The 22,870-nt window shown below is 47.4% G+C and overlaps 1 protein-coding gene and 1 long non-coding RNA gene across 6 annotated transcripts in view; one reads left to right on the top strand and one right to left on the bottom strand.

The window, feature by feature from the left end:
• The window catches only part of LOC146891386 (uncharacterized), a 116,535-nt gene that overhangs the window by 76,695 nt on the left and 16,970 nt on the right, over positions 1-22,870 (top strand). The window lies entirely within an intron of this gene.
• Positions 5,352-10,281, bottom strand: LOC125391322 (uncharacterized). 3 transcript variants are annotated; one of them, XR_014997248.2, is made up of 4 exons: positions 8,785-9,123; positions 7,488-7,651; positions 7,252-7,376; positions 5,352-6,047 (listed from the first exon to the last, which is right to left on the bottom strand). It is a non-coding gene; the product is annotated as an uncharacterized LOC125391322 (long non-coding RNA). The 3 variants fall into 3 exon arrangements; XR_015735078.1 differs by lacking the exon at positions 8,785-9,123 and adding an exon at positions 10,186-10,281 and having other exon boundaries at positions 7,252-7,651; XR_007229067.3 differs by having other exon boundaries at positions 7,252-7,651; positions 8,785-9,128.

Genomic DNA, 22,870 nt, shown 5'->3' with positions numbered 1-22,870 from the left:
CAACACCACAGAAGGAGATGGAGAAAGAGGGGCGAGGAGCCCTCTGGATTCGGATGAGGAAAATGAAATGTCCCTCTGAGGAGGGTATCCCTTTGACATGTCAAGGCTTCTCCCTCTTTTCTTTTCTCTATTCTCAGTCCCAGGTTCCTCCACAGCACACGTGTCCCCACCAGTCACGTATTCCCTTGCATGGTGCTCTGATTGTTTCCTGCCACTCAAAATGTCCCTGTCGCTGAGGTTAATGACCATGAGCAAGGGCTCGCAGGCTGACACCTTCCTTCTTCAGGGACGAAGCTGGCAGAGGCATTCAAGGCCCGCACTGTTGCCTGCCACCTCCTACTCTCCAGGGACCCTGAGTTCTGACCTTCTCTGCTCTTTCAGTTAATGACAATTATAAATGTTTGAGAGACACAGTACCAAGGCAAGAGGCTTCAGCTAATTGGGCACCGTGATTAAATGCGGGGAGAATTTGCCCTCCCCATTCTTGCATACAGCTGTGCATATTTCAATTCTAGAAAAAAGAAATCGGAGAAAGAAAGGTTGGAGACCAAGTGGCATTTTCAAAGAAAAAAATTATAGATCTTGGGCAATATACACACACATACATACACATATATGTATGTAAATATGTGTGTGTGTGTGTGTGTGTGTCTGTGTCTGTGTGAGCTTGCTTGCATGTTGCTGGACTTTTGAACTCTCTTGGTGGATGGATTTGCTTCAGGCGGGAGTGTCAAGAAGCTCAGGTGTGGAGGCGGGGAGGGTGGAGTGCACAGCTGCAGTGCAGAGAGGGCCAGACAGCTTGCAAGAATGAGTGGAGACTCAGGGGACTCTCGCATAGAGAACACTTCAGAGGGCATTCAGAGACTGGACAGACATGCGAGGCTTCCTGGGAGTCACCACAGTGAGCATCAAAAAATGACTGCAGGACATCCTTACCTGCATAAAGGTCTGCAGTGCAGTACAGACTCAGCGTCTGGAGCACGTGTTCAACATAAACACACAAGCAAACGAACTAATTAGTGTGTTTAGCGTGTGTTTGTGCGCATATGTATCCTATCAGTCATAGATTAACAAAATTGGTATGTGTTTGTTAAATCTATGCTGATTTTAATTGTAATAAAATCAAACAAGGGAAGAAGGGATGGGTCTCAGGTTCACAACTGCCATCTGCTGTAAACTTGTCCACATTGCTATGAGAAGTGAGGCCCTGGTTTGAATCTGAAATGTCCCCCACAGGCATATGATCTGTTTGCTCCCTGGCAGGTGCTTCAGTTTCTGTAGGCTATGGAATCTTTAGGAGTCAGAGCTTAGCAAGCTTGTGGGAATATGTCAGCAAGGGGAGGGCCTTTGAAGGTTATAACCAGCCTCCTGGTTCCAGCTACAGTATACTCTGGCCCACTATGACTCAATGAGCCTCCTACATATATTCTTGCCATGAACTCTGCTGTGCCTTCCTAACATGATGGACTAAGACCCTCTGAAACTGTGAGCCAAAATACATCATCTCTTCTTGTAGTAGGAGACCGCTTGTTTGTTCCTGGCTGCTCTGCCCCGAAATAACCACACAGAAACTGTATAAATTAAATCATTGCTTGGCCTATTAGCTCTAGCTTCTTACTGGCTAGCTCTTACATCTTAATTCAACCCATTTTTATTAATCTGTGTATCGCCATGTGACTGTGAGTTACTGGCAAAATTCCAGCTGGTCTGTCCCTAGTGGAGGCTACATGGCATTCCACTGACTCCGCCTTCTTTCTCCCAGCATTCACTTTAGTTTTTCCCACCTAACTCTGTTCTGCCCTTCTGAAGACCTAAAGCAGTTTCTTTATTCGTTAACCAATAAAAGCAACACATAGACAGAAGGACTTCCCACATCATCTTCTTTGTTTATATCTGTATTGGGTCACAGTGATATACAAGTTACTGTTACAGAAGGGAGTAGATTCTTGAAGCCATGGATAGTACCCTGCTATGTGCTGGTGAGGACTGTATTCTGCTTTCTATGGATCTGGACCAGCAACACGATGAAAGTGGCTGTCATTCCTCAAGTGAAATCAAAGCTTCCTCATCCTGAGCTGTGAAGTGCCCAAAGCCTTTTCCTCTTAAGTAGTACAAAACATCTCAGATGGTGAAGTGGATATTGTCAAGTAAGATATCTTCATGTTCAAGAGGAGTTCACCCAAAAGGAGCTTACAGCTAACAGGGCCCTCTAGGTACCTCTGGATGAGTGTCCACGCATGGGCATGAATGTAGGGCTGATGGGAAGGATGTGAAGAGGACAGAAGGGACCAAGTGAAAATCTAGGATTCAGATCTCTGGCTGTGTCTGTGATGGTGTTTATAGGAAGGGTAGACTGAGGAGGGGAGACCCACCCTGAATTCAGGCACCACCATCTCCTGGGATGGACTCAGTTAAGAAAAGAAAAGTAAAACTGGACATTCCTGACTGGGTTCCATGCAACCAGACACTTCATGACTCTGCAGCCATCCCTTCCCTGCTGAGATGGAGAGCCCTGTCTTGGACATGAACCAGAGTAAGTCCCTCCTTTTTTGTTACTTCTTGCTGGGCATTTGTAACAATTAAGAAGAGTAACTAATGGAACACTGAGGGTTTGTGATTGGTCTGATGTCTCTCGTGAGAAAGGCACGCATACAGGGGACCCAGCTGATAGCTCTCTGACAGAGGTCTCAAGATGAAAGGAGAGAGAGCCTGATCCCGCTTTCTTAGTAATAGTGTTGATGCTAATAGATGTGACTCAACAATAGGCTAGGTGGAGGGAGTGGGGTCCTGAATCCACTGAGGGGTTTACTAGCCTTCCTTCCACATGGCCTACCTAAGTCCTGCTTATCCCACTCCTGCCTTCAGCCATAGGCTTCCACATGGACGGCATGTTGAACGCTAACTCATTCCCTCAATACCATACCAAAGCACCAAGCAACATTTCCACGTGAAGAGTGTCCTAGTGATGACTGTACACCAGTGGGTGGTCACATGGGTGGGGGAGGTGAGGTGGTGTCCTTTTAGTATGGCTCTACTTACTAGGCAGAATGCTACTTAATGACCCAGAGAATAGATTAGGGACAAAAGAATTCCTGCCAGGCTTTGGGTAACAGGTGTTCTACATGCTGCCCCTACCCTGCTAATTGGACCTTTTAGAACAGTATTACATTTCCTGATATTTGGATTTGTTGCTGGTTCTTCAAGAAGAGTTACTGAATTTGGTCCTGGAATCTTATTTCAAAAAGAAGAAACATGGTAAAATGGCTTGCTTGCTTATTTATTTATCTATTGCAGTGTTTTCTCTCAGAGGTAGTTTGTTGACTGCCTCAGATGGTTTCAGGTGCAGGTACAACCACCTAGGCCACCAGGGACTCCGTCACCCAGTCTTTCAATTTCCGTTTTATGTCTGTGTCTCTTTGCCCCGAGGAGTGTTGCAAAACCCATTAAATTTGAAGAAATAAGAACACAGATGAGACCCTAAGATTGCCCAGCTTCAGTGGCTTGGGGACCCAGGGAAGAGCACTGCTGGGAAGTGGGGGGCACTTCGAGGGTGTGATGAGTGCATGGGGGACAGAGGTGATGGGTCGTGAAAAAGGGGGTGAGAACCACAAAGGCTTTGCAGTAAAGTCCTGCTCGGGAGACAGCTCTAACCAATCCAGAGGGCCATGATTTAGGGTAGAGCAGGGCCTGCAGCTCATTTACTCCTCTCAACTTAATGTCACGCACACACTGCTGACTGGCAGTCTCCGTGCAGGCGTCTAGAGGAGGCAACGCAATGTGGGGGAAGCTATCTTAAGAAGTCTGATGAGAGAGGCAACATTCCAGGAATCGGAACTGACAGTCTGAAGGGAAGGCTGGCAAGGAGCTGAAGGAGGGACCATGGAGAAAGCAGTGAAGCAGAGGTAGACAGCTTGGGCCCCCTCTGCCCTTCATGGTATGGGAAGCTGTAGGAAGGGAATATAATGGAGCCAGTGATGGCCTGACCCTCCCTACCACACAAGGGTGCCTCAAGAAAATTGTGTGGGTTTGATGAAAGCATTAAAGCCCCACAACATAGAAGTTGTCCTGATGACCCTGGAACAGAGTTCATTGATGGTATAAATAGATAAGCATAAAAGGGGAAATAGAGACAAGATGACCAGTAAAAATGAGCAAGAGGGAGCAAAAACCCAAGAGCGACGGTGCTAGCAAAGAGCCAAAGTTCCAAATGCAGTGGTGCCGACAGAGATGTTGGACTTGTGCAACATGACAGCGTCAGAATAGCAAGCTCCATTGAACCTGTTGCAGCGCACAAGATGGAGTTCCTGCCACTGTGTTATGGGTGGTGGACAGAGAAGATGGGTCATTAGGGAAACCACAGGGTGGATGAGGGAAAGTCACATGACAGCCTTTTTACCAAGTGACATGGTCTCGCTGCCAAGGGTCTCTTGAAAGCACATATACTGAAGACCTATTCTTCAGCTGATGATGTTAGTAGGGGTGGTGAAAACTTGAGTGGGTGTGGCTTAGCAGAAGGAAGTTAGGCCTTTGGAGGCCTGCTCTTGATGGCAATATTGAGAACACATCCTTCTCCAACCTCACTGCTTCCTGCCTGCAAAGAGGTGAGCGTCACAGTTCCATCTCTTGACGCCATAGGTCCAAGAACAACAGATCAACTGACCACTAACATGAACCTCTGAAATTATGAACCAGAGTAAATAATTTTTCGTTTCAAATTTATTAACGGGCATCTGTCTCAGCAAGGGAAAGCTGGCTGATACAGTATGGCTTGAGGGAGAGGCGGAGGTTGCTGAACAGTGAGTCAGATGGGGCACTCTGAAGGGTGAAGGTAGAGGGTAAGAGTAAGTCTTCTGTGCTTGAAGACTTACCTTATTTGATATTTAGCATAGGTGAGAGCTTTACTAAAAATAGCAATTCAGGAAGGGATGCTCCTTTGCCTTTTTCCCAAGAGCGACAACATGCACCTACTTTTTCGGGATTCAATGGTTTGGTCCCAACTGGACGGTGTGGCAAACGGAAGCGAGAACAGAGAGATAATTCCACGTGTAGCCTCAGGGAAGTGTCTGCCGTGCAGCGTCCTGAGAGGTGAAGGGAAAGGTTGGGGAAGGAGGGGACAACACCGATTGGCCTTTCGGGAAGGGAGCTGGTAAAAATGGGACGATTGTGCTTGATTTAAGGGGTGAAGTTGAGCGGCAAAGGACAATGGGGACCAAAAGGGCTCTGCTGAGTAGTTCTTTTGTTCGTGGGCGAGATGTCACTGCTGAAGGGTTCAAGGGGAGTGGGAGGGCAGGGAAGGAGTGGGAGGGATGATGGATTGCCGATGAGCCTATGAAGAATGAGGCAAAGCAGCATGAAACCATTTGTTTGGGCTTTATAGATTTTCTAATAAAAACGTCAAGGTTTTCCACACCATTTTGAAAATGTCATCAAATGCAAAGCAGTTCTCCTTGTGCTGGTGACAAAGGCTGCCTTTCCAACGGTAAATTCCAGCTCGAGATGTAATAACAAACCTTGTCGGGTTTTCTCCAGCTCAAACCAGGGGTCAGGTTTGGTCCAAGACCCTTCAAGTTGACCTTTGACCTGTCACAGTAACTGAAACCTCCCAATAGAACTGAGGACTTTCTTTGCTATAGAGCATGGGGAGAGCAGTTAAGGTTTAAGGGTGAGCTGGACGGAGACACTGCTCAAGGCAGGAATTATGCTTCGGGACCATACTCGGGGGTGGGGGAACTATTTCTGAGTCACAGGGATGCGGGCTTCCCGAAGAGGCCACCATACAGTTCTGCCTTGGATTCTCGCAGCCAATTGTACATACTTCCTCCAAGTTACTTCGCCAGTGATTTTAGAGAGGACACGCTCACGTCAGCCCAGCTCAAATCCTCCAGGAGTTTTCTCTTTGCTTTGGTTTTCCTTGTTCCCTTTGTCTTCAACCCAAGAAATCCCAAATGCCACCATTTCATCAGAATCCACCTTGGGATGAGGGAGATGCTTCGTCCCGTCTCCTCACCCTGAGCTCAACGTCGGTCATTTCACCAGCTGCAGAATGTCTTAAAGCCAAGGTGAAGCTTCATTAGATATACGTGATTTTCACTTGGCTTTCCTGAGACTTAAACACAAAGACTCACAAACCAAAACCAAACATGCACTATGATTCTCTAATAACTGCATCAAGTATCAGCTTCTCAGAGCTCACTTGATGTTTGTTAAATTTTAATTTAAAAAACTCCTCTGTTGCAGAATAATGTCCTGTTACAGGAAGAGAGCACTCACCTTTGCATTTTAAATTACACACCAGTTCAGTTGACTGGCTGTCTACACCCTCATTTCCTCACGCCCCCCCCTATATATATTTCTCTCTTTCTTTCTTTTTTCTGGACAGGATCTCATGTAGCCCTGACTCATCTCCAACTCACAGTAAAGCCAAGGATAACCTTGAACAGATCCTTCTGTTTGACCTCCAAGTGCTGGGTCTTCGGGTGTGTATCACCACACTCGAATGTTGCTTACTTTTGGCAAACTTGTTGCATGGAACCCATGCTTGCTCAAGTTCAGCCAGTATCTTCCCCAGTCCTGAGCTCTTTCCACTTCCAGCTTCTCACTGAAATGCCTCTGCTGTGCCTCTGCCTGCAGGAATTCTGTCATCCCATCTAGGTTTGCCTCAGTAGCCATGTCTTCCATATCGTCATTCCTAATTGCCTTAGTCTGTCAACCATGATTCTTTTCCTTCCTTTGGAACCTTTGATTTCCCAATGGAAATCAAACCAATGTGCCTTTAGCCACTCCACTCTAAAGTGTATGTATTGTAGATCCTGCCTTCTGGTCTAATACAAAGTACTATTGTCTCTACAGAATAGAGACCCATGCCTTATACATTTTTGAGCCCCCTGAAGTAGTGCATGGATCTAGAGAGGAAAGGCAGTGAGGGTCACTCATGCCTTTCAGGAAGGTAGCACCAAGGCAAGGTTGGGCTGCCATCTGCTCCTCTGGAGCCACCCTCAAGGTAATTTTTTTTTTAGGCAAGAATTTTGTTTTTTGCAGAAACAAAACTTGGAGAAGTTTGGTTGAGTAGCTTCCAGCCACAATTTTGTGCCATATAGGAAATCATTCCAAGGAGATTGGCAATGGCTCAATTTATTAGTCGTATACATTGGATAAGTTAGCCCTGCATCTACTAGTAGATTATGATGAAACATCAAGACTGTTTTAGGTCCATCTGTCCATTCTTTCATTTATTAAACAGATTTCAAATACCTGCCATATACCAGGAGAATCCAGAAGTATGCAAAACAGCCCCTGCCCTTGTCCACATGACAAATGTGTACATCCTCCGTCGGCTGTCTGTGTCCACGGGATCTTCATCTGTCTAGTCAACCACCCTCAGGAAATAGAACAGAAAAAACGGTGTGCGCACAGATCTCATACAGATGCTGTCATTCCCTAGATGGGCCTCTGCGCTCCCTAGATGGTCCTCTGTGACCACTACTTACACAGTGCTTGCCTTGAGTGATGTTCTGCAGCATCTAGAAAAGTCTCAAGGATGTGTGAGGATGTGCATTGGCTATAGGACAGTAGCAAGCCATTTTATATAAGGGATCTGATAGCCCTTGAACGTTGGGAATCCCGGAACCAACCTGCAGATCTGGAGGGACAACTGTATATACGAAATATTAGTTAGGTCAAAAGAAAAAGACAGACGAGAGGGCCAAAAGCCACAGACTGTTGTGTGAAACAGACCAGTCAATCAAAATAAGCCACCTCTAGTGGGCTAGCATTTGGGTGGGGTGAAGATGAAGCAAGGGTGTCACTGGGACCACTCCGTGGTACCTGAAGAGAGAAGAGTTGAGGCAGACAAAGACGCCAGGTGTGTGACCTTTGCAGGGCAAGATAATAGGTGCTCGAGTCTAGGTTTCCACGGTTTAAAATCAGGCTAACGAGGCCTATCTGTGAAGTGCTGGCGTAGATTAGCTGCAGCAATGCCTACCAGGTGCTCAGCGTATGGCAGGAAGGACCTGGGTGCTTATCACATTTAGGCCTTTTTCCTCATGCAGCCTAGGTAGGCAGCCCGGGAATGCCTTCTGTATTTCTGTAGAACCTTCAGTCTTTCTGGGTTTCTTTTCAAATCGGTGTATAGGGCAAACAGTCTTTGTTCCCTCCTCAAAAAACACCCAACACCATCATCACCACCGTCACCATCTCCACCACCACCACCACCACCACCACCACCACCACCACCACCACCACCACCATCACCACCACCAGACGAAGCAGGAGACCAGGTGAGCACGCAATGGTGGGATCATTGTATCAGCACCCCTTGGCTTTAGCTTTTTCTCTAAAGGAGGCCAGAGCACGGATGGGGCCAGTGATCACCACAGAGACGGCAGAGGGCCCCGGCTTTGAAGACTGGGGCTTGGGTCCTCAGGGCCAGATTGGCGAGCACACTAGGAAGCTTGGAAGAGAGCCAGCCTGAAGCTGGGGCTGGCTGAAAGCGACCAACAAGAAGCAACACAACAGGGACACAAACAGGAAGCTGATGAAGCAGTGTGGCCTTGCAAGATCGGAAGAGCCAGGTCTGTGGGGGTGGTCGGGAACCAGGCATGTAGAAATGACACTTCCTAGGATGAACGTTCTCTACTTGGGACTTGAAATTAACGCTGCTATTGAATTATGGAACAAAGCTTATTTCCCTGTCATTTTTTTTCCCCGAAAGGGACAATGGGAACCTGCCTGTGTACAACACCCATTCCCCCATCCCAACTTCTGTTGTGAGAAGGGGTTTTCTACCTCTGTTTCTCTTTCCCTCTCAGGCGTCCACCCGGGAATCAGTGGCCTCTCGCTTGATCTCCAGACGTGACATTACCCAGCTGATTCCACAGGCGGCTCTCACTGCCTTTTTATTTAGAGAACTGCCCAATAGAAGTGTCTAGCAGGTGATTGACTCCTGATGACAACAGGACCTTCGCTCAAAATAATACAGGGAGATTGCAGATTGATTCATGGGCTGGAGCACTGAGCCGCCCAGACTCTGTCCTGTCTCCCGAGTGTCGGTGTCAGGAACAGATAGAACAGCCTAGAGCCGTTGAGCAGAGTTATGTTGGCAATCACCTTTCTACTTCTTGCATATATGCCAATATGTCAAGAGGACCCGGGCAAAGGGACAACAGGGTGGCTTTATTTAGTATTATGATAAGCAAATGCTTGAACACCGAGGAGCTCATGAACTTTACAGCGGCAGGGGGAAAGCGGGGGTCGGGGTGGGGGGGAGCCCCTTCCCGGTGACGCCTGCCTCCAATTCCAGGCTAAAAGGAGCCTGCTAACAAAAAGGTTATTCAGTGGTTCTCTGAATAAATCCAAAGGTAACAAGTGTGGACGGAGCGGATGATGTCAGGGGGACCAAGCGCTACTTTGGAGAACTGCCGAGGTATTTAAAAATAGCGCTTTCTTATTAACCCGAGCACAATGCTGGAAGTCCTTTAAAATAGAAGCCCAGATGCCACCTGCGTCTGACGTGGCGGTGCGGATGGATGCCAGTACGTCCACCGATCCTGGAGATGCTTAAGGAGCAGCCTCGACTGATTGTTCTGGCACAAACACATCGCAAACTAATTTATGTATCCCTGCAGCTGCAGCCCAGACGAGGCGGGCGGAGGAGTCGGACCGATTCACAGTTGACTAGTGCTGCCTCGCTCGCTGCTGCAGATTTTGGCATTTAACTATAATTAAGATTTATTGTTCACTACTTTGCAGGTCAGGGCGAGCATGACAATACGGGTAACTTTTCTGTTTACCAGTGAGCTGTCTGGTCGGGAGGAGCGGCAGCCCTTCCAGGCAGCCTCTGACATGAATAAGGACTGCCTCTCCACTCCAGGACCCTCGCATTACCGATTTTAATCAGACGTGTGGAGTCACTCGAAGGGAGGGCAGGGACAGATCGGAAGCCAGCCAGTGAACTGCGCGGTCGCCTTTGCACCAGAAGGGTACGGGCCAGAAGCCAAATCAATTATTGCTGATCTTTCTGGGTTTGGGGAGAGGACTGCTGGCTTGACGTGGGAGGGAGACAGCCCTTGATGCTGACAAAGGTTATGCAGAAACCAGGACCTGTGGGTTTCTGCCACCCCTCCCTGCCACCCAGACAAGGGTAATTCTTCATGCCACCCCGCTCTCGAGGATGCCCTTGGATGATACCTGATGGCCCGAGGAGGACGGAGGTGAGGGCTGGCAATCCACAGCCACTCACCTGCTGTCGTCGTTCGCGGACTGAGGTCCTGTGTGCGGATGACCGAGGACACTCAGTGGGCGGAGCACACAGGCGGAGGACCCAGGCAGAGGAAGGGGGCATCACAACCCCCACCCCCACCCTGGTTTACTGAAGGCAGAAGTGCGAAACCGTGATAAACTTCTGTTTCTCGCATCTATAATTTATGGGCATTGTTGTCTGGCCTCCTCAGTACATTTTCCCGCGACTATATAAATCAGAGAAGCATCCCTCACGTGGGCCAGAGATGTGGACTCAGAGCGTTTTCCTGTTACCTTCCAGAAAAGGAAGGAAAAAAAGTCCTTGTTCTTTTATTTTATTTTTTGGGGGGGTATACTGCTGAATAATAGTGATTTTACTTGATAATACAAAAATCTCTTTGTATCTCACCTCATGCTATAGCAGATTTTAAATGGGGATTTGAAAAAGCCACACAGCACGTTAGGTGGACAATTAAGGGTCCAACAACTCAGAAAGCTGCAGAGTCCCTGCCCGCTGCCTGTGGGTAGCCCAGTCACCTAGCAGTTGGGGGGGGGCCGTGGAGGTTGTTTCTGCTCTGTGTGATTCGGGACACTGGGGTTGCTCAATCTCTAACATGCTGTTTCCCTCTTTACCAGAAAAAGATTTGGGGGTTTTAAGAAGTGAAGAGAAGTTTTGTTTTGACATTTTAAAGAGACTGTGAAACCAACATTTTTCCCGGAGTTGAAATGGGTGTGAAACCCAGGTTACTAGTGGACAGATAGGAGCTCTCAACAAGAATTTTTTTTTCCAAAGTTCTCAACCAGTTTTCAAAACGGAAGGTTTCTAATCTTGTGGGATCCGGTTCAATTATGTTGTTGCTGAATCATGGAAGAGGAAAATATAATTGTGGGAGGTAATGTTTCTATTTAGGTGATGGCAGGATTTTTAACCATATTTTAAAGTGTGAGTTCTGAGTTCCACCAGAGCCAGTCTTTTGTGTAATGTTCAGATCTCAACAGTTCAAATGAGCTTTGCCCCATCCTGAGGTGCAAGCCGGTGTCACGGAGGGCAAACTTGACCCATATACAAGCCTCATTTAGCAAGCTCTGGGACTTTGAACTTGGTAACACTGCACAAGGTCACTTCCAGTGAGCACAGTCACCAGACAGCGCTCTCACATTGCTGATACAAGCAAAACACATTTCTAAACACATACCTCTGTCACCACGGATGCGGATGCATAGAAAGGACACGCAGGACACTGAAGCCATTTAGTGAGCGGGACGTTGTGGATCTGCTGCCCTTAGGTGCTCAGTCAGGGAGGAGGAGAACCGCCCATGCTCAGAACAGGTGGGCAGCCGGAGGAAAATCACTGTGCTCTCAGCTGGGGAGGGCTTTGTGGAGGAAGCAGGATTTCAGGGGCTGCTGGAATGATTGCAGGAGACAGCTTGACAGGATGGGATGGGGCAGGCATCCAAGCGCAGGGACTCCTGCCCGGGAATGGAGGAGATCTTGAAGGAGGGAATATGTGCTTAGTTGAAAGGGCAGTGGGAACAGTTCCAAGGATGAAGGGAGATGAACAGGTGACTTAGATGCTGGGGACAGAGGAGGTCCTCTTCCACTCACACACAGTTACTTTTGGTCCTGAACATTTGAACTTGCTATTGCCAGAGTAGTATGGGAGGCTGGGGTGTGGCATGGTGGTAGTGCTTGCTTAGCGTGAATGAAGTGCTGGGTTTGATCTGCAGAACGGCATAAAGAAAAGTAATACAGAGCTAGGGTGTAACTCGGTGTGAGTGTCCCTATTAGCATGGGTTCCACCTCCCGCATAACGCAGAAGAAAAGAAGGAAGGAAGGGCTCTTATTTTGGTTAAAAAAAAAATATGAGACAATTCAGCAGATACCTAGAATAGCCAGAATAGGGATCAAATTGGGAAATGATTCCACAGTTGGAGAAGTAAAACAACAGCTACAACAAAACAAACAACAACAACAATAACAAAAAAAGCAAAGCATCAGAAAGAATTGGGAAGTTACTTTTAAGAGGTACGAATCAAAGGTTTCTGTCTTGGAGGAAGAAACACGGGTTTCGGAGATCTCCAGTTCTTATTACCGATATTTCCGGGTTAGCCTTCAAAAGAGCTGCAAGAATATTTAGTTCTGTTAAGTTTGCTGAGAGACTCGCTATGTCCCCCGGCCCTCCTGTGTTCCTAAACTTTCTGTTACTATCGTGAAATACCTGAGTCAACTGATGGAGAAAAAAGGTCTCTTTTGTTTTGCAGTTCTAAAAATCCAGTCCCAGGACATATGGTCCCATATGTTTGGATCTCTGGCAAGGGGAACTCACTATACACATTATACACATTGTTGCAGGAGAGCAATGGCTTTATATCATTGTCTTAGTTAGGGTTTCTATTGCTGTGAAGAGACACCGTGACCACGGCAACCCTTATAACTGAAAGCATTGAATTGGGGCTGGCTTACAGTTTCAGAGGATTATCCCATTGCCATCAGGGCAGTAAGCAGGTGGCACACAGGCAGACACAGGACTTACCTGAGAGCTCTACATCCAGATCTGCAGGCAGCAGGAAGATGAGAGCCACTGACACCCTGAAACCCACCCCCAGTGACACGCTTCCTCTAACAAGGCCACACCTACTTCAACAAGGCCACACCTCCTAATCCTTCTAAGTAGTGTTTCTCCCTGATGACTAAGCGTTCAAATATGTTAGCCTATGGGGGCCATTCTTATTCAATCCCCACAACCATGACCACCCCCCCCCCGCCACATGCCCAGTGACTAGCTAGGGTTACAATCCATTGTGGGGACTTTGCACCTTGACCTAAGAACCTTCCACCCAGTCTATCCAGGCCATAACAGCATCACTGGAGTAGAAGTCATCCATATTTGTGATGTCATAGGCCAAGAACTGGTACCTTGCTTTGTTCTTCCTGCTGGGTTGTGACGGAGAACATTTCTCTGTATCTCTGTTCTTTATCTGAGCGAGAATGTGTATGTCATCTATTCTGCACCTATTCTGAGAGTTGCCTGTTCAAACTCTGCCCATTTTTTTGGGCTCGGTTATTTTGTGGAAGTTCTCTGTATATTAAGGATCTGTGTCTCACTGATGCAAAGCAGCCATACTTGTCTGTACCCTTGTCGATATTTAGTTGGATTGATTTTTTTTTAATTTTCTAAGTTAACAATCTAAAAAAAGTTATTTTGGTATTGTTGCTCAATTACACTTGCTTATTAAGGAAGCTGAAGGTTTTTCTCATGGATGTAGTAGCAACCTTCTTTTGAAAGTGTCCTGCTGCCTGCTTTTAGAGTGTACCAGCATTGTTCTTTGCTATTTTCTCATTCATTCATTCCTTTGTTTGTTCATCCATTTTGCTGCTTCATAGAGTCAATCCTAGTCTCCAGTACTTGTTATAATATGTTGTCATGTAAATCTTGGCCTTTCTATCTCAAGTTTTGAGTCTATTTTTCTGCCCGCTCCTCCGTGAGTGGTCTTCTGCATCTTGTATCCTTCACTCTAGATCTCTGATCCCTGTGCTGTGACATCATCTATGTGAAGAGTAGCTTGGTTGGCTTCTCTAGTATCTCTCACAATTCGCCTGGGGCCCAACACAGTTTAGGAGGCACTGCACACTTAGGAGGCAGAAATTCGGTCTAAAGCCCCTAATATTTGCCATGCAGTTTTCTTTAGACACCCTGTCTCCGTGTCACCATGATTACCGGAGACCCAGCATGTAAGAAGATACACAGAAGTTCCCCTTTTCGGTTTTTACCTTGTCCAAGCATCACTTTCATCTGATGCTTTTACTCTTCAGCCTCACAGCCATGCAGGTAGCCAGTGTGTGCAGGCACATGTGCTTTGTAGCACGGGGAGCTGATGTTGCATCAGGACCGTTAGGAGCCAGGTGAGTCTCACTCAGAGAGGCTGGGACTGAACATCCAGGGGTTCCTGCCCTCAGGAGGGCAGAGGGATCATGGCCCTCCCCTTCTTGTTTCTGCTCTACCTTCTTGAAGTTCTTTTTTCCTCTTTCCCAAGTCCCCCCACCCTTGTTTCTCTTTCATCTAGAGTTTTTTTCTCCCTCTTTGTCTCCCCCCATTTCCAATATACTTTCCTAATCCCTTAGCCTTCTAGCAAGTTTACATCACAAAAGAATCGGGTCTCGTTTTCCAGATAAAATGTATAAGGGCTAGAAAATGAGCCATATTGACGTGGTCCAGTGAGAGAATGGCAGGAAGACGCCTGCACCCAACTCACTTGACTACAGGGTCAGCACTCGAGGGCCCCATGTTTATAAACTCTAAGCGGATGCAAATTCAGAGGAGGAGAGGTGCAGAGCTCGTGGCCCGAGTTGGCACATGCTTCCCTCACTGTCCTTTGTCTTTTGGGGGACCCCCCACACCACCTGCGGCCCTTGGTTGTCACCTGTCTTCACTCTGCTTGCTTTCCAGCCCTTACACTGTAGGTCTGCTGTGCCCTGCCCACATCCAGGGCGGCATTGTTACTTTGCAAACCAAACATGTCCTGCTCTCCCTGGAAGACAGGCTGTCTGCGGAGACTTCCTGCATACTGCTGTGCTCATCATGGCTTGGGATTCTTGTAAACTGCAGTCACAGAGGGCGGCACTTCCTGCCAGAGGCGACCGTGTCCTCTCCCTGACCCCTGTCTTATTATCCCTTGTTGTCCGTCTTAGACGGCCTCCCCCACCGCACCGAGGCCCTTGTCCTACCCACATCGGGTCACCTCGGGCGCGGGAGGAAAACTGTGTCCTTTGGAGGTGACAAGGGACACGCTGACATTGCAGAGTGGGCCGTGTTCCTGACTCTGTGTTCACTGACCACCCAGATCCTTTCCCAGAACCAGTGAAAGCCAAGACTAACTAGTTCCCAAACTCTAAAACCGTGATTTTACCAACACACAAAGGTGGAGAGAGCTGGCAGTCCCCTGCTTCTGTAAGAAAATCTGTTTGGAGGAGCAGGCTTCTTCTTCAGCAGGAGGTGCAGGGCTGCAGGGCTGCAGGAATTGCATCTCAGACTGCCCTGGCTGCGATCCCTCCTTCCCCAGCTCCAAGCTGCTTCTGTCTCTAGCCTGGAAATCTCTGTGGCTCTCTCTTCCTGAGCCCCGTCTCTCCTGGCCCTTGGTCATTCTCTTTTGGGGTTCTAAGATGGCAGGAGCTGAGAAGCACGTTCAAACCTTGCTTTTTGAGTGGGGCAAAACCTTTCTCATGAAGAAATAAAAGAACAGACATTAATAGCTGGGAAAACAATGGTAATATTTAATTAACCTTTGGAAATGGCTGATCTGCACATGTGTGCACGCGGGCTCATCCTCAGAACAGAGGCGCTGTGTGTGCCCAGGCCAAGATCAACACACTGGCCCATGCATTTCCTCCACGGGGATTTCACGGGGCGGGGGAAGTATGAATATATTCCCCCTTCCCTCCTCCTCCTAAATCAGTTGTTTTACTTTTAAAAATTCATGTGATCCAGTCGCCCCATCGGGGTTGAACACGGCCTGTCGTGCCGCACATCTGAGAACCCCAGGTTGAAGGCTGGCTCCTCTCCCTGTCACTGCAGCAGACAGGCTGGGGCCCTCCTGGGGGACGGAAGGTCAGTTCCAATGACAGCAAAAATCAGCTCGAAGTGCGTGGAGTACTCCCCACACGGCATGCAATCACAGGACGCAGGGACTGAGGCTCATCTGCAAGTGTCAACTCACGGCTCCTTCAGTGGTTTCGTTTTTTTCCTCGCAAAGGTGGCGTGCTCTGTTAGCTTGAGAAACCGTGGCATCTAGGGAGCAAGAAGGTGGGCTCATTAGCATATCACCTGGTTAAAGTAAATCAGTGTTGATGGAATTGTTTAAGGAATTCCCTTTTGTTGGGTTGGCGAGCCATGTTGATCAACCTGTTAGTTCTTCCACAGCTGAATGCAAACCCTCTCCTTCTAACCTGTATCTCATAGCTGCTTTGCGGAGCAGGTCTCGTGAGGGAAACCTGAGGTGATGCCAAAGGAGAAAGAATTAGGGAGGACAGTGTTTTTCTCTTTGGCATGGAGGAACTTAAGAGGGTGGCCATCAAGACAACGAATACGGAAATGAAGATTGGTGTCTCTACCTGCATTATACATCAGTCAAGCAGAGTTCTTCATGGTAGTGCATGCCTGTAATCCCAGAACTCTCGAGGCACAGGTAGGAGAATTAAGGAAAGTTTGAGGCCAGCCTGGTCCACATAGTGAATTCCTGGCCATCCTGGGCTACAGTGAGACACTGTCTTTTTTTTTTAAAGGTCTAAGGAATGTCTACACCTGGTGATAATTCTTTAGTTTTTCTGTAGGTTCTGACCTAAGCACTGAAGAAGCCAGAGACTTCAAAATTAGGTCTTAAAAATTTTTTTAAATGTTTTTTTAAAAAATTTTTATTTTATGTGAATGGATGCTCTGCCTACATGTATGTCTGTATATCATGTGTGTATTAGACTGTAATTCCCTGGGACAGGAGTTACAGACAGTTGTGAGCTGCTATGTGGGTACTGGGAATTGAACCCAGGTCTTCTGGAAAAGCGTTCAGTGCTCTTAACCGCGGAGCCATCTCTCCAGCCCCCAAACCTAAGTCTTTAGGTAATATTGAAGGCAAATGAAAATTTGGTTAAGTTGAGATGCAGTCAATTTGGTTAAGGTGAGAAGACATGCAGTTGGTTGTTAGGGTCCCTTTTTTCTGATCAGAGGAACATGTTACCATTGGACACAACAATTGCAAAGTGATCTCTTTGTTGTTCTAGCAAGACCAACACATAATGGAGATGAAAGGATTGGTCTAGGGTGTGTGAGGGCTCTAAAAAGGGGCCATCAGTAACACAGCTCACAGTGACACATTGCAGCTCTGAAGTCTACCCATGGCAGCTGTTGGGTTTACAGTAAAACTCTTTTTGGCTCCATAAAGTCACAGCAATTAGGTTTCTTGGAGGTTAAAAAAAAATCTTTGATTTGGTGATGAGGCTACATTTGGATAACATTTGTGGAGCTGGGGAGATGGCTCAGTGGTTAAGAGCATGCTTCTCCGGAAGACCCAGGCTCCACTTACAGGATCAACCAGGATGGAGTTCCAGGGGATCTGATGTCCTCTTCTGACTTCCAAGGACACAGCATGCCCATATGGTGACCTGGACTTACTGAAACTTCTCAGTAAGAAAGTACACATGGATATGGTGTTGTGAGATCCTACAATGTAAATCACACATGGATATGGCGTTGTGTGATCCTACAGTGTAAAGCACACATGAATATGATGTTGTGTGATCCTACAATGTAAAACACGCATGGATATGATGTTGTGAGGTCCTACAATGTAAAGCACACATGGATGTGATGTTGCATGATTCTCCAATGTTAAGTATATATGGATATGACATTGTGTGATCCTACAATGTAAAGCACACATGGATATGATGTTGTGAGGTCCTACAATGTAAAGCACACAAAAATATGACGTTGTGTGATCCTACAATGTAAAGGGTCTGAGAGATGGATCAGTCTTAGTCCTGTTTCTGCTACTATAACAGGATGCACAAGACTATATATGTGATAAATATGTATTACTTGGCACATGGGACTGGAGGCTGGGAAGCTTGAGAGTATGGCCTTAGCACCTGGTAAGGACCTGGGTACTGGGACCTGTGTACAATGGAGGGAGACAGAGGACAAAGGGAATGTACAAAACGGAGATCCTGGAGGTCCTTTTATTGTTTTGTTAGTGGTACACTCCTACAGCAACTAACTCAGGACAGCATTCATCCATGCATCAGCCAGAGTCCTCACAACCTGGTCACCTCTTAAAGCCCTCCCAACACTGTTCCAGTGACATTCCAATTGCAGCCCAAGTTTTGGAGCAGACATGAAAACCATAGAAGGAATTACACAAACAAGCTTAGCCCAATCTACTAGCAAACAGCCTCTGACACTGAAGCGAGAGGCCACCAAACGGCAATGCGACATGCCAATGACACCACAGTCAGCTATGAATACTGATGGCAGAGGCAACCATCTCCGGTGATGGGCTTCTTTGGTGTCCCACATGTTCATGCCTGTCCTGTTCCCTGTGCTGATAAGCTCTTGCTTCCAGTGATTAGTGCTATCATAAAATGTAAGTTGGTTCCCAGGAGGTGGGAGGGGAACTGACATGCGTGCATAGGAGTAGACGTGCTCACACACGCATGTGCACATGCGTGAACACACACACACACACACACACACACACACGCATTTCTGCATGCAAGCGGTAAGAGGCTGAGGGTCTGAGCAGTTTTCCAAGATTCCCCAGAACACAGAAGGCTCGTGGTGCATATGGGAGAAGTGACAAGAACAGCAGAAGGTGAGGAAATGGCTGGAAGCAACACTAATGCCGCCCCATCTGGAAAGAGGGGTACTGTTTAGTACGTCTGGAAAGCATTATTTCTGCAAATAGCTTCAACCTCTATCAACTTTCAGGCAGGGATCCCGATCTGCTGCCAAGATGAGCTCTCCCTGACGGCAGTGTGGTGGGAGACACTGAGCAAATGAACTAATAGCATAAAGCAGGAAATCTGTAGAGATGGCAGCCGTGAAGGTACCACACAGCAAGCACCTGCCTCTCTCCAAAAAGACAGCCGGGGCTTCACATCGCCTTAGACTGGGGCCTCGCTAGGGGAGGGCTCAACCTGGTGGGATTTGGAGCTCAGCAGCCCTTTCCAGCAATTTCTCACAATTTCTGGGCTCAGAAAAGCCCCAAATAGAGTTAGCCAAATGGCTTTCCTGCATTGATTTTTATACCCGTGGGTATTTTGAAGGAAATTAAATCCATGTGTTTCTGATTCGGTTGCCATTAGCACATGAGAACGCTGTTTTTTTTGAGAGTTATGGTGTGCCCTCGGTGCCTTCGCACTGTGGTGCTAAATGCCATAAAACCGTCTAGCCAGACACGGAGGTGCAAGTTGCCGGGTGTGCTGCTGCAAGCCATTTCCCTGCCTGTCCAGAAGGCACCATGTTTTTGCCATTTGCATTCTCTCTGAATGTAGCCCAACATGTTTTCTCGTGCCTGTTAATCATCTATCATTTCCAATTTGAATGAAGCAGTATTAGTATAGATGATGAGAAATTGCCCTTAACCGTTAAGAGCTGGGTGGGAGTCCTTCAGAGGGAAGCAGTCCCGAAGACTGGCACTGGTTTCCTGGTCCTGAGCAAAGATGTCGGCTGTGCCGCAGCCCCAGGAGGGTCCATGAGCGCTAGATACTGCTCTTCTCAGCAGCTAAGCCCGTCTGGGAAGGGGTTGTGTGGGAAGCATAGTAATTCCTGCTTTTTGCCAACTCCTTTCCTTGATCATCAGATTGAATAGCTTTGGTAAGGGTTCTTTTTTTTTTTTTTTTAAAAAAAAAAAGGTTTAATTTACAATTTTAATGATGGATGTGTGCATGTGAGCAGGTGCCTGTGGAGGCCAGAAGAGGGTTGTTGGAGCCCCTGGAGCTAGGATTAAAGGTGTTAGTGAACCTCCTGAGGTAGATTCTGGGAACCGAACCCAGGTATACATTCTTAGCCATTGAGTCATCTCTCCAGTCCCTGGTTAGGTTCTTTTGAAGCCTGTTATAAACCACCCACCCACCCAACCAACCAGCCAAACAACAAGCAACCAACCAAACAACCAAGCAAACAAGCAAGCAAGCAAGCAAGCAACCAACCAACCAACCAACTAACCAACCAGCCAAGCAAGCAAGCAAGCAAGCAAGCAAGCAACCAACCAACCAACCAACCAACCAACCAACCAACCAGCCAAGCAAGCAAGCAACCAACCAGCCAAGCAACCACCCAGCCAAGCAAAAAGCAACAATCCTATTTTGTCTTAGTTATCACATGCTTTGCATGATTATGTCCACTTAAAAAGGATCAGCAATACTCACTCTCCACCCTCAGCAGAAATTAGGCTTTGACTTTTGGTCTGTACCAAAACCCTTGCTCTTCAACCTTCAGTTGAGACTCTCCCGGATGCCAGGCAGACACAGTGAGCCACAGCTCACACTGTATGGCTAAGCCTTGACGTGCAATCGGTGCTTTTCCCACTTGTAGTATTAGCAGTTCACAATGGCTTCACTCGTTTCAAACGCATCTAGTTGAGGCTTTTTCTAACCCGCCAGTCTATGAGGTAAAAACCAGCTTCAGAAACGGAGGGACGCCTGTGTTATCTCTGCTGTGCACAAGACCTTGTGCTTGATTGATCCCGGGAACTTTTCAAAGAGGAGAGGATGTTTCTGCCTCTGGAGAGAAGGCACAGGAGGAAGAGCATGGGGACTAATTTATTAAATATTGATTGTGAGGGAAATGGAGGCAGGAGGATAGGGAGTTCAAGGCCATCCTCTGTACATAACAAGTTCAAGGCCAACCTGAGTCACACGGAAGCCTGTATCACACACACACACACACACACACACACACACACACACACACACACGCACACACCGCTATGTGGGTATTATTTGCTTGATTTCATTATCAAAGAATCTGCTAACGTAGGTGTTATCACCCCCATTTTATAAGCAGAAACAGGAAAGTTTGCTCGTTTGCTCAAGGGCACAGAGCTTGTTTGTGGAGGAGGTGCGGTATACATTCTCTTTTGCTGAAAAGCTCATGATACTTTTTGTACCGTTCTTTGCTATTTGATATGACAATGGTTAAGTAGGTGATATAATAATATATAGAATTTGATGTCTGGAATCATAAGGGGGAGTATTTAACTTTGCCTTGGGGACCCTGCAAGGCTTTACTGAGAAAGCGTTATAATATTTGTTTGGGGTGACCCGGTGGAGAGAGAACAGGTAACAGATGACAAAGGGAGCAGTGGACCCAAGGATGCTGTTTCAGCTCTGAAAATGTCCCCCTCACTTCATCAGGACAGCACCAGTTAATATGTAAGCTGTTGACCAGATCACGTTTCTTCTGTGAATATAATTTTAATTTAGTGTATGCCCTCTGCATTTCTAGACTGCTCTCGTAGGTCTGTCCTCTGGGCGGTATACATACTCTTCTTTGACGCGTGGCATCCCAAGGAGTGCTTCGATTCAGTTTGACCATGGTTAGCCTTGACAAACGTACTGGAAAACAGCTTCCCTGGATTCACACTGTCACCTGAGATGCCTTGCTCCTCACTTACAATGGGGAAAGAAGGTCCCTTTAAAGCGCAGCTGGTGGCAACTTGCTCTGAACTCAGAGGCTGTGGCGCAAACAGGAAATTTCACACCCATGGCTGTGGTCAACAGAGCTTCAGTAAACTTACATGGCACATCCACAACCTGCGTCCCATGAAACCGCCAGTGAGTCTGGACAAGTTCGTCACTGAGCCATTTTCTAGAAGGTTCTCCGGATGCCGTAAGTCTGGCTCCCTCACTCTGTACTGCTTCAGTCTAAAGCCTTGCTGTAGTCAAGCTCGTCCTGTATCCTCTTCTGAAAGCCTGCAGTAGAGAGTCTGCCAGGAATCGTCTTACTTCATCACATCCCTTGTCTACCTCAGAATCTGTGGCTGGCAGAATGCTTGCTCCCCGCATCTGCGAGGCCCCAGGTTTCTGCCCTAGCATCACAAACCCGAAGCGAAGAGGAGCTGCTGCAGATGCATCTTGTGTCCTGGCCAAGAGCAGTGCCCCTGATGGAACACAATCACCTACCACAGGTTAGGATTTCACGCAAGGCGCAAGCACCTTTGAGGAAATGCCCGTGCGTCTAACAATGGTTAAATAAATTATTCTGGTGCTTCTGTCAGCCGAGGGAGAACCCCAGACTCCATTTAGACTTAGTGGAGCAAACTGTGATTCGGACTCATTCCACAACACCCCAAACTTCCTCATTGGTCAGATGAAGGCTCAATTATCACGAAGGACCTACTGGGTCTACATTTTCCGTTTGCTGCTGGAAATTGAGACCAGCTATTTGTTTTCCTACAATCCAAGACAATCTCACTCTGTCTTGACTATTCCAGAGACTGTTGCTACCTTAAAATGAATCCTGGTTTATTTGGCCTTTCCTCAGAAGAGCATTTACCGTTTGCGTGGGAGATGGAAGACCCATCTAGTCACTCCTGATAGGGCACCAGTGAGTTGAATTGCGGTTTCTTACAAGTGCACGGGCAACTTATGGGTGGCTAAACGACGAAAGAAAATGCTCCCCCACCCACCACACACTACTTATATATCTTCAGGGAGAGGTGGGGCTGCCGGAACCCCTACTTTCTCTCTGCGATCCACAGATCTTGTGTGGATCACATTTGGGCATCATGGCTACTGAAGGGTTTAAAGTAGCGATGGGTGTTAAGTGGAGCATGGCCTTCCACAATCATCCACGTGCCTACGAATCTTCTTGGGATCCTCTCTGTGGCCTCCATGCCATATTCTAGCTACACCACTCAGCAGAAACCCAGAAAGGATGGAAATAGTGATGCTGTGGACCAATAGGTTCTGTCTTTCCAAGCTGTGCTCAAAATGCTAACTCATTTCAGGGAGCTGTAGCCCACTTCTTTAATTGGGGCCTTTCTGAGTCAAGGCAACATTAACTGTGCTATAAACATGGCGGCCAGCAATTAATACCTTGGACCCAGCCCCCCCCCCCCATCCCCTCGGCTATGCAGAGAG

Source organism: Myodes glareolus, chromosome 16, assembly GCF_982192425.1.
Source record: "Myodes glareolus chromosome 16, mMyoGla1.1, whole genome shotgun sequence".
Taxonomy (NCBI): Eukaryota; Metazoa; Chordata; class Mammalia; order Rodentia; family Cricetidae; genus Myodes; species Myodes glareolus.
Note: the sequence above shows the minus strand (reverse complement) of the source record. Positions and strands in the feature narration are given on the sequence as shown.